The 10,444-nt window shown below is 42.4% G+C and overlaps 1 long non-coding RNA gene across 1 annotated transcript; it reads left to right on the top strand.

The window, feature by feature from the left end:
- The first annotated feature begins 5,357 nt into the window (after positions 1-5,357).
- LOC144178062 (uncharacterized) lies at positions 5,358-10,204 on the top strand. Its single transcript, XR_013323931.1, has 3 exons — positions 5,358-5,474; positions 6,407-6,518; positions 10,034-10,204. It is a non-coding gene; the product is annotated as an uncharacterized LOC144178062 (long non-coding RNA).
- Positions 10,205-10,444: the final 240 nt, after the last annotated feature.

Genomic DNA, 10,444 nt, shown 5'->3' with positions numbered 1-10,444 from the left:
AACGGCAAGCCTCCTGGTTATACGTTTAGTCAGGAAATCGACTGCATGATGTCGATGGGCGGTGGACCCACGGCGAAATCAAGCACCGGGACCAATTTTTATAACCTTGCGAAGTATCTAACCAAGCTGTCAGCCTTCCTGTGTAGCCGCATAACTGTATTTCTCGAAGGGATTTCAACTTTCAAAGTCTACGTATATAAACTGCACTCCACTGTCGCTCCAATTCCTCCCCATAGTGCTGCGCTGGCGAGCACGGTTGCTGCCTTAATATTTTGATGACTGCTGCTGCAGTCTGGTTAATTCACTGCAAAAGCTATAATGTTTGACAACAGCATTACCTTTGATGGAACTTCAAAAAATATTTAGGAGGCGCAATTGAAACTGTGAAAACTTCTCTTTGCGGCAGACGTAATCAGTGCAGGTCTAGGTTTATCCACCGTGTAAAAGCACGCACCACGTCGAAATACGGAGTTATGCGTACAGTTAAACCTGGATGTAACGAAGTTGATAAAAATTGAAATTTTTCGTTACATGCAGGTTTTCTTATTATATGCAAGTTTCGATTTAAGGCACCCGTAAATGAGCAGAAACTAAATCAAAATACTTGACACCAGTGACAGTGAACTCTCCCTCTAAAAATTTATTTTACAGTGAAAATTGCGCTACTTGCGGCTTCTGCTTTCCCACGACGTTTTTCAGAACACGGCAGTCGAAATAATCAAGGTCACTTACCCCTGTATTCGCAAGTGTAACTTCAGTATCAATTTCGCCTTTTGACATTCTTCGCTGCCTTAACCAGTTTGAAGGAGCAAACATATGCTGAAAGGGCGCCTTTTCGCGAAATTGATGCTATTTAATTACTGCACTCAAACATTTTAAAAAGGTGCTAGCTGGGATGTTGTACCGGACGAGAACGTTGATTCGACTTGCAGGCGGAGACGGCACCTGAAATTGCGGGCTTGTCTTGAAAAGATGAAGCTTTTCGTTTTCTAGTAGCAGAACTCAAACCCAACGAACCTACACCTGAGAAAGCAGTGGAGACGCGCGACTATACAAACCGGGCCTAGCACCTAACCGACACCACACTCACATTGGAAACGCACGGTAGTTGGCAGTGCGGACAATGTTCGCTAAATTATTACATATTTCTAGCCAATTTTTCAGCAAAAGGGCAAAAACAATGGCTCATCAGCGTAGCGAATTCGTTACATCAAGGTGTAACTGTTGCCATGCATTCGTTATCTAGAGGTCACGTCGAAAACACATCGTTTTCAATGGGGCTGGCAATAGAAAGTTGAAAAACGTTGTTAAATTCAGGAATTCGTCACATGGAGGTTCGTTACATCCTGGTTCAAATGTAATTGAAATGACTCCTTTTTTCCCATTTTGTGCCTTGCAGATAATGTGATAACTCAAAGTCTGAATTCTTCACACAGGCAAGGGAAAGACGATTAGGAAGTATTCGTTCCTGATAATAACCCGCCGCGGTGGCTCAGTGGCTAAGGCGTTGCGCTGCTGAGCACGAAGTCGCGGGTTTGATTACCGGCCACGGCGGCCGCCTTTCTGATGGAGGCGAAAAGCAAAAACTCTTGCGTGTACGAGATTTCGGCGCACGTTAAAGATCCCCAGGTGGTCCAAATTATTCCGGAGCCCTCCACTACGGCGGGCCTCATCGCCTGCGTTTCGTCGACGTGTTAAACCCTACAATCAATCAATCGTTCCTGATAATCAGCCGAAGAGCAAACTTCGTTGAACACCTTGAGTTGCGTTTGTTGCTGAAAAGTTGCATACCGATATTCTAGTTTACAAAAAAATTGTCTTCGGTGTTTTTTTACAAATTTGTTCCCTACACCCCGGACTACTATAAAACTGGACGTGTAGCCACTTGTATTTCGTGTTTCGTTATGAAGCGTTCCTTGATTCGTGTATCACTATCAGTCTCGTTCAGAGTCATGCCTTATAAAATAATGCTAAACTTGTTCGCGGGTCCTCCTCACTCTGTTTGTCGATACGAACAGGTAAGGCTGTCTTCACTTCGGAATGTAAAAGGGGAACCCCACAGCGCTGTCCCCGAGGGCTGTTGGAAAAATGTCCCGTGAATAGTACCATTGTGCGACGTTTCTTTGTGTAGTATCCCCCCACGGCTTTTTGTTTATTCAGACCGGTTTTAGCTGCCAACAGCGGCCACGGACAGGAGATCCACTCCCTTCTCACAGCATATGAGAGGGGAAGGAAAAAGTGTAAGGGGTCCTTTCTCGCAACTGCCGAGACGACTACCCAAGGCAGCACGAGAATGTGCGGCCAATCTTTGCCCAAAGAACATTGGCCAGCCCTTTTCTTCCCGGCCAATCTTCAGCCAACGTGTTTGGCCCTTAGTCCAAAATGGCATTGGCCATGTAAGGCTGAAGCTTGGCTGTCATTCATTGTCCAATCTGCTATGGCCGCTATTACCATTGGCTGACCAACCTGACCAGCTGATCGCCTAATACGCGTAGCCTACAATTGGCCTAAGAAGTATGGCCTACTATTGGCCAAGCATATATGGCCTACCATTGGCCGAGCATGTATGGCCTACCATTGGCCTAATTCAGATTATTCTATGCAGGCCAGATCCCTCACAAAAATGGATTACGAATTTCTGAAGAGTTTTCATGGAGATCTTATGGAGTCACAAGAAATACTACAGAAACTCATCAGGAACTGTGAGCTTATAGAGTTGCCCCCATAAAAAATCTACAAAATTTTTATAGCTACTTCTCCACAGAAATTCATTAAGAGCTAACTCTTCAACACCTCTATAAATATTCTGTAGAATTTCTAGTCACTTTTCCATAGAATCTCTATGAACCTAAACAACTGAAGGCCTCTATAAAGACTGTAGAATTTTTGTTGTGACTTTCCCAGAACAGTTCATTAAGAGCAAACTCTTCAACATCTCTATGAATATTCTGTAGAATTTCTACCGTCACTTCTCCATAGAAGCTCTGTGAACTTAAACAACTCAAGGCCTCTATGAATACTCTGTAGAATTTTTGTTGTGACTTCACCATAAAAGTTCATTAAGCGCCTCCAAAAAGACTATAGAATTTCTACAGTTAGTTCTCTATAGAAACTCTGTGAACTTTAACTCAATTATAAGCCAGCTCCCCAGCACTTTTATTGTTTGCCATCATAACTCGTGTGTACCAGCGGCCGTCCTTCCATCCAGGCAATACGATACACGCGCGCACACACACGTACACGCGATTAACGCGTCGCGCGAGCGTCGGCGTTGATCGGGGTTGCCGCAACATCACGCAGGAGAGCTGCAAGAAGCCGCAACCACATGCAAACGCATGGAACAGGCGAAGTCATGCGTCAACCACTGCGTCGACGAATGTTGCTGAGTACGTTTCAATGAACTCGATCTGCAGGACTTTTAAATTATTTTTGATCGTTTATGAGCAGTTATTATAATTGTTTAAATGCAGTAATTAGCATTCTAGATTTGCCATTCAAAATGCACTTTCTTTGCTCCACAAGAATGCTTGCAGGCAATTTTTGAAATGTTGCAAAATGTATTTCAAGTTATCACAGTCAAATCTGAAAAAAACAACACAGCCTCATGAACAAAGACGCACTTCGAACAAATTCCTTACAACTTGTTGTCCTACCTAGAAGTAATGTACAGACTGCTTGATGACTTTAAAGCGTGAGCAAAACAAATTTTCAGCGCTGCCTTGCTACTGAGGTTAGTCAGACTTAAAAGGCAAGGTGTCCTGGTACCCTTTGTTTACGCCAGTACAAAATAGGTGATCTAGCTATCACCAAAAAATAACCGGCACTTTGTGTGAAGATTCGAACCTTTGACCTTCAAAACAGTAGCCCAGTAAATACCGAACCTCACGGAAGGAGGTAGGGACTTAGTGCAGAACTTCGTATACAAGCGACGTTGCCAACAAGCCTTGTAAGTTTCTTTTTTTTTTTTTGGGGGGGGGGGGGGGGTCATTGTCGTCAAATATGAACAAAATATGATAGGATGATGAACGAAGACGCAATTAGCACAACTTTACTTGCTACTTGATTTAACCTGAGTGTATGTACCGACTGCAGCTTCATGAATTCAAAGTGTGAGCAAAGCAAATTTCGGGGCTGCCTTGATACTCAGGTTACCGTCGAACGTCACTTGTAGGTTAAACTGCAAGGTACTCTGCCTTTTGTTTTTGTCTATGACACCCTCACTGCAAAAAAAAGGGCTTTTCCACGATTCGAACCATGGACTTTCAAAACATAACGCAGATGTCCAAGCTCCTAACCACTCGACCACGCCGGAAGGTACGCGCCGACGCAAGAATTTGGTACACTAACAGAGGCTGCCAACGAATATTGTCGGGTGAATTGTTTTGGTCGTAATTGACAAATTTCAGCAGTGATAACGCTTGTTTCTTCCACACCGATCTTGGAGGCGAGGCCAATTATGCTAATAATGCAAGTGATGTAACCAAAGCTCCCTTATTTGAGCCAAGAAAAGCAATCGCACTTCATTGTTCTCCCTATGCAAGCTACGGTAGCCGCGAATGAAATTGAATGCGCCGCTAGATTTCTGGCTTTAATAAACTTTGTTCGTTACGCACCGATCTTGCAGACAAGCCCATAATGCTAACACTACAGGCGATGTAGCCAAAGTTCCCGTATTTAACTCACAAAAAGCTATACGAAAAGCCCGGTCTCCCCGATGGAAGCCAAGCTAGCCACGAAGGAATGCGCACTTTCGAACAGAAATAGCTTGTAATTTGCCTCAAGGCACCCGATTACCGTAGGTTAAAAAGAAATTGATTGTTTTCTGCGAAAGTAATGACCCCAAACCAGGAGATGGACATGGAATCCGGACGATGTCGTCTGCTTTCGGATGCTTCCTGGCGCTCCCGCGTCAGCTCACGTCGCCGTGCATATGCCGACACCGTCAACGCGGGGCGATGTCGACGCGCGAAAGTGCGGAAAATGCGCTGCTAGTGGTAGCGGCTAAAGTCCCTCGATCGGCGTTTTTAGTAGCGGCCTCAGAACAAACCGTAAAATTACGGCGCCCGCAACCCCACGCCAGCTGTATTTCCACCGTAGACCCTGAAATTGCCTTAAATGCCGTAATCTACATTGTCGGTACAATTACTGTTTCCTTTAAAAAACCCCCACGCTCAAGCTTTTCTTGTATATAATTGGCAACTAATATCTGTATTTACCAATAACTTGGGCATCTATTTCGCCACGCGTTTTTTTCAAGGTGGGTGTTATTTCAGGAACTAGTTTTTCTCTCGGACGAACATGAGACAGGAAAGGGCTGCGCGGCGAGCCCGACCGTCCTATCTGCACTCCGTATCGGTGCGCGCGCTACTGGCCGTTGACGGCACGGGTGTGCACGCCTTCAACTTTCGTTGTTTCGGTGATTTGACTACCATGGATTTATCTACCGGACGAAGAAATACTGCGAAGTAGTGAAGGTAAGTGAGTACTAGTGAACTTTGTTTTCTTGTCATATGTATTTATCGTAGCAGAGTTGCTCGCGAACTGCGGTCCGCGTAAGCGGTTAGTCCTAACGATTTCAGTGACTCGCTTTGTGCGTTGCGCAGATCTGTCGGTAGACCTTTGTACCTGGCCGTTGCGTGTGTAAACAGAATCAATTCTCACGCAATTTCTAGCACTGTGTTTGGTGAAGTGTGTGTGTGTCCTGTTCTGTTTTGCTAGCCGAATGTTTTGATATGAAATGAAATAAGGGAAGCTGGAGAGTACGAATATGAGAATATGAATGCGGATACGGTAATAAGTGTGTATGCATTAAACGCAAGTCGTGTACTTTTAGCATGATATGCACTCTTGGTTTTGTTTCATTTTGCAGATGCCGTTTTTTTTCCGTCATAATAGTTTTCAGTTAAAAAACGTGCACAATAAATTGAATTATTGCCGTGCGTCTAGCATTAGAATAAAATATTAAATCGAGTGATTTCCGAGCGTACAGCAATAGATTAGAATGCCATCTGGATGTTTTTTTCGCGTTTCAATTGAATGATTAATCTTTTTGAACGCTCAGTTTGGTCGTGACATGTTGGAATGAACAAAGTGTATGGAACCAGAATTTATTTGTAACGTCAGAACTACACGCATGTCGTAACTGGTACAGTAGTATGAGTAGCGCTGGTTGCGCTTCGTACTCTTACTGTAGCATCGCAAACGTAAATTAACCATTTAGAACCAAGCAAAAATATTCAAGAATGGCTGTTAAATTTGGGTCACACGGAATTTCCAGCTTAATAAATTTTAGTGTGCAACACACCTTGGTCATCAGAGTAACGCAGCATTTGGGATTTCGCAGGTTTAAGGCAGAGTATGATTCTGGTGTCTGGCCTGTCGTTTGCTAATAACTTACATGTTGCAGGCTGCTGACTGGTGCAACTTGCATTCAAAATGACTTCTTGGTGCGGCCTACTTCAAGGACCGAGGCTGTTTCCTCATCGGGCACCGCCGACTGTTTGGCAGTCTATGCAAAAGTGGGTGAACACGTTTCTTTTATGGTTTTTACAGACCTCGTCTTCCTGTTACATGCACAACGGAATTTCAGTAATCTGAAGTAGTCGTTTTTTCACTAGGGGCTCTTTGAAGGTGTTTAAGCAATCTTACACCAGTGCTGTTTTTGGTGACTATTTGTGCAGATTAGATTTTTTCCGACACAACGTAGCACTGCGAATGCTTGATGTAGATTTACAATCTAAACAACACAAGGTACGAGCTGACTCTCATTGGTTTATTGCACACTAAATGTATGTATATACTGAACTTTTGTGGAGACGCAGATGTGCTGCTGAATCTCGAATGATGCCAACCATTTCAAGAGGTTCTTTCGGCCACGGCAGCCAATTTTGGAATGAAAGAAAAAAAAACGAAAGTGCCGGCACTTCACTACTGCACCCCTCAAGACCAGCTATAGCTTCAGCGCGTAGAACCCTCAAGTTGGATTTATAAAGGGAGATCATCCCTCTCGTCAACCGAAGCAGTGCGCGTAATGATAAAAAAAACTTAAATATGCATGAAAAAACTTCAGACCGATTCAACTTAACAGTAGTGCCCTGCTGAGCATCCCTTCATAAAAGCTTTAATGACCTTGTGGGCTGGTTGGTATCTGCTTTGCCCTAAAATCCTAGCCCCACTGAATTGCTGGTCACGATTGCATGCCCCACAATGGGGAGGAAATGGTGGGCAAGTGGGCCAAATCGCAATTTTACCTGTCGCAAGTGGTCAGTGCCCATTTCGTTGGCTAAATCATTAATGCATTGTGTGATGCAAAGAGAGAAAAATAAATCTTGGTTCAACACCTTACACAAAATTTTTTCTTTTGGATGCACATAGGGATGTCGGGAAGTTCAGTCTGTTCGAAACGCCTGGCGTTATTGAAGCATTTGGGCACCAGCGCGATATTTCGGTGCATATATACATTCTTTGTGTTGATGAACAGCTGAGAAATAGCACTTGTTCTTGTCCTGTGTTTTTGCAATTGTGAGCTTAGGTCCAATTTTCATGCTGTTTTTTTTTTCATGTTTTACAAGTGGCAATTTGCCTGGTAACATATTCTTTTGCTAGAAAACTTTTTTTTGCTAGAAAACTTCTTTTGGTAGAAAGTTATGGCTTTTTCCAAAATTTACTTGAAGGATTTATTGCTCTGTTTATTAGGGTTGACGGGATTCACTACTGTATTTAATGTAAATTGTGAACACTTTCTACTCAATATTTAGTGCCAGTGTACGTTTGGCTGCTCCAATAAGAGCATAGGTTTGGCTGCTCCAATAAGAGCATGAACAGTAAAGAAAAGGAAATATTTCACATACATATTTGTGCCTGATGACTATTCTGTGGGCGTGCGAAGTTTGGTTGATTATAATTGTCAGGTGACGACTTATCCGTAGCCGTGCACGTTGATAGGGACATTTGAAACTAAAAAATTACTCAAAAAATTTCTGTTGTCTTTTTTGCTGCTATTAAAGCTATAAATATGACAACATGCATTATCCGTACCTGTGGTTGTTCAAACTTCCTTCACAGATCTCTTCATACACAGTAAGCTGTTAGTATAGCTCCAGCTTTGAAATATTTGCTTGAATGCTTACTTAAAAATTTTTGGACAGAAATCCTTGTTAGGGACTTTCACGTAGTGTGTAGCAATTGTAGTTTATTCGTCTTCATTGCGTTTCTTGCAATTGTGCATGTCTATATCCTCAGCACAAAACCGACAGGACAGAGGGAAAAGAAAACATGGGACAAGCTCTGAATGTCAACTAAAGTAAACTTATTGGAGTTGCACAAAAATGTATACCCAGCATGCATACAAAAAATGACAGAAACTTAACCCAATAATGCCCGAGGCTTTCATCGGGTTAAATTTTGTTTTTGTGCATCTATTGGGGGCATATTTTTGTGTAACTTCAGAGCCTGTCCTGTGTTTTCTTGTCCCTTTGTTCTGTATGTTTTGCACTGTGGAGGTGATTATTTACCAACATTACTACAGTTGTACATTTTGGTTTGTTGACGCTGCTCATGACAAAATAGTTCACCCCATTGCTTATTTTTGCTCTGCTTTGGCTCATGTCTCCCCTCACGGACAGCATCCTTTGTTTTATTTTTGTTCTATTTGGCACCCTTTACAGCAGCACAAGGCAGGTCGTTTTCTGTGCCGCTTAGTCTCTCCTCCTTTCAACAGTTCTTTAACCTGCACTAATTTTTTCGTTGAAACGAACCGAATATATTTAAAGAAGCTCTGTAACTTTTCTTTGTGAATTTGTGTTTTTCCTTATGTCTGCCCAAGGCCGCCTTGCCGGCATACTAATCAGTGTTGACATGAACCACGCTACCAATGGTAGTAGGTTGGAAGAGTTTTGCTTATATGTATTTCGTCTTCAGGCTAACTATTATGGAATGTCCAGCATGTCCTTAGTGGTTTTTTGCATTGGAAAAAGCTACTGTGGTAAAAAACCATGAATGAAAATTTGCTCGAAGCCGTACAACACTACGTGTTGCTAGCCATAGAATACTATGCGTTCAAAATAGCTGACATCTGAGCATAAATTGTCCATAAATTACGGCAACTTGTTTCCTGCACATCGTTCAGAACAGTGGTTTTAAATGTGGATAGTATTTTGGATATTTCTCGTCTATCAAAGCGGGGATCCACATGTTCGCCCGCTTAAGCGGGGGATCAAACTTTCCTTCGCACGTCTCAGCAATGAATGAATTCGAAAGCTAAAAAAGCGTCAAGGCATTGCAAAATAGCTGATGATAATTGATAGAGAGCAGACATCGAAGCTGCATAATGGCTGCTTACAACAAAATAATAATCAGTACTTTTTACACTTAGTGAGCCTTCCTTGTACAGCAGTGGTCCTGTGGACATCTATATTGCCTAAAACAAATTGTTGGGCTTCTCATGTGTGCCAGCTACTTACAACTGCACACGACATAACAACGGACATGTGCAGAGAATGAGAATGACAACCGCATAGGTGTCCTGTGTATACAGGCGCACAAGCTATTTAGGTGTCCAAACAATATTCATAAGTGAACCCAAGTCATTGGTGCTTTTATAGGATAGCTTTTTTTGGCTGGTAACCTGTCATTCTGGGGATTCAGATAAAACTTTATTAGCCTTCAGTCATTTTTGCTGGTGCCTAACGTCTGGTGACATGAGGTGGCTTTTTATACTGAGAGATCATGTATATGTGAGCAAAATCTTTTGAATTACTACCACTGATGGTACGGTTCATGTAAAAATAATTTAGCACACATGCAACCTTAAAAAATTCAAGCAATGACACAAGTATTCAAATGAGAATTAGTGTATTCTTGCTAAGAATTTATCATCAAATTAGCATTTAAGGAAATTAAAAATGGGCTAAATATCAGCATCGAAGAGAGTCAAACTAAAAACAGAACTTCAGCAAAAAAAGGATATTTTTAAAAAAATGTTACTTTTGATATGTTGTATTCTGATATCAGCTTGCTTTTTCTTTCTTTCCAGCCTGCACATGTGCCAAGTTTGCCGTGCCACAGCAGCTAATCAAGGCGACCCTCCTGTCCGTAGTGTCACGGAAAATCAAGGCTGTCGGTCAGTCAGCTGCATAGTTCTGTCTCAGAATTAAATCGATCGTGAGTCGCTGAGTTTTGTCTCTGCTTGTATATTTCAGTAGCTTTGACTGGCTGGCCTTTCAGCTAGCTGTCGCTGTCTGACTAAATTTATGTGTGACTATCAATGCTGCCGATTTACATCTCGTGACTGCCAAAAATGCCCCTATTTTGCCCAATAACACTTACTTGCAGCAAAGCGTAAAATGTGTAATTATGTACCAATTTGCTGACCTAAAATATTCATGTAGTTCAAGAAACCCATTACAAAAATGGCAAGAACACGTCTGGAAGTACGCAGAAATCA

This window comes from Haemaphysalis longicornis, unplaced genomic scaffold (genome assembly GCF_048455015.1).
Source record: "Haemaphysalis longicornis isolate Haplotype H1 unplaced genomic scaffold, Haemaphysalis longicornis Haplotype H1 scaffold_4, whole genome shotgun sequence".
Lineage (NCBI taxonomy): Eukaryota > Metazoa > Arthropoda > Arachnida > Ixodida > Ixodidae > Haemaphysalis > Haemaphysalis longicornis.
The sequence above is the reverse complement of the archived record's forward strand: the minus strand, read 5'-3'. Positions and strand labels throughout refer to the sequence as shown.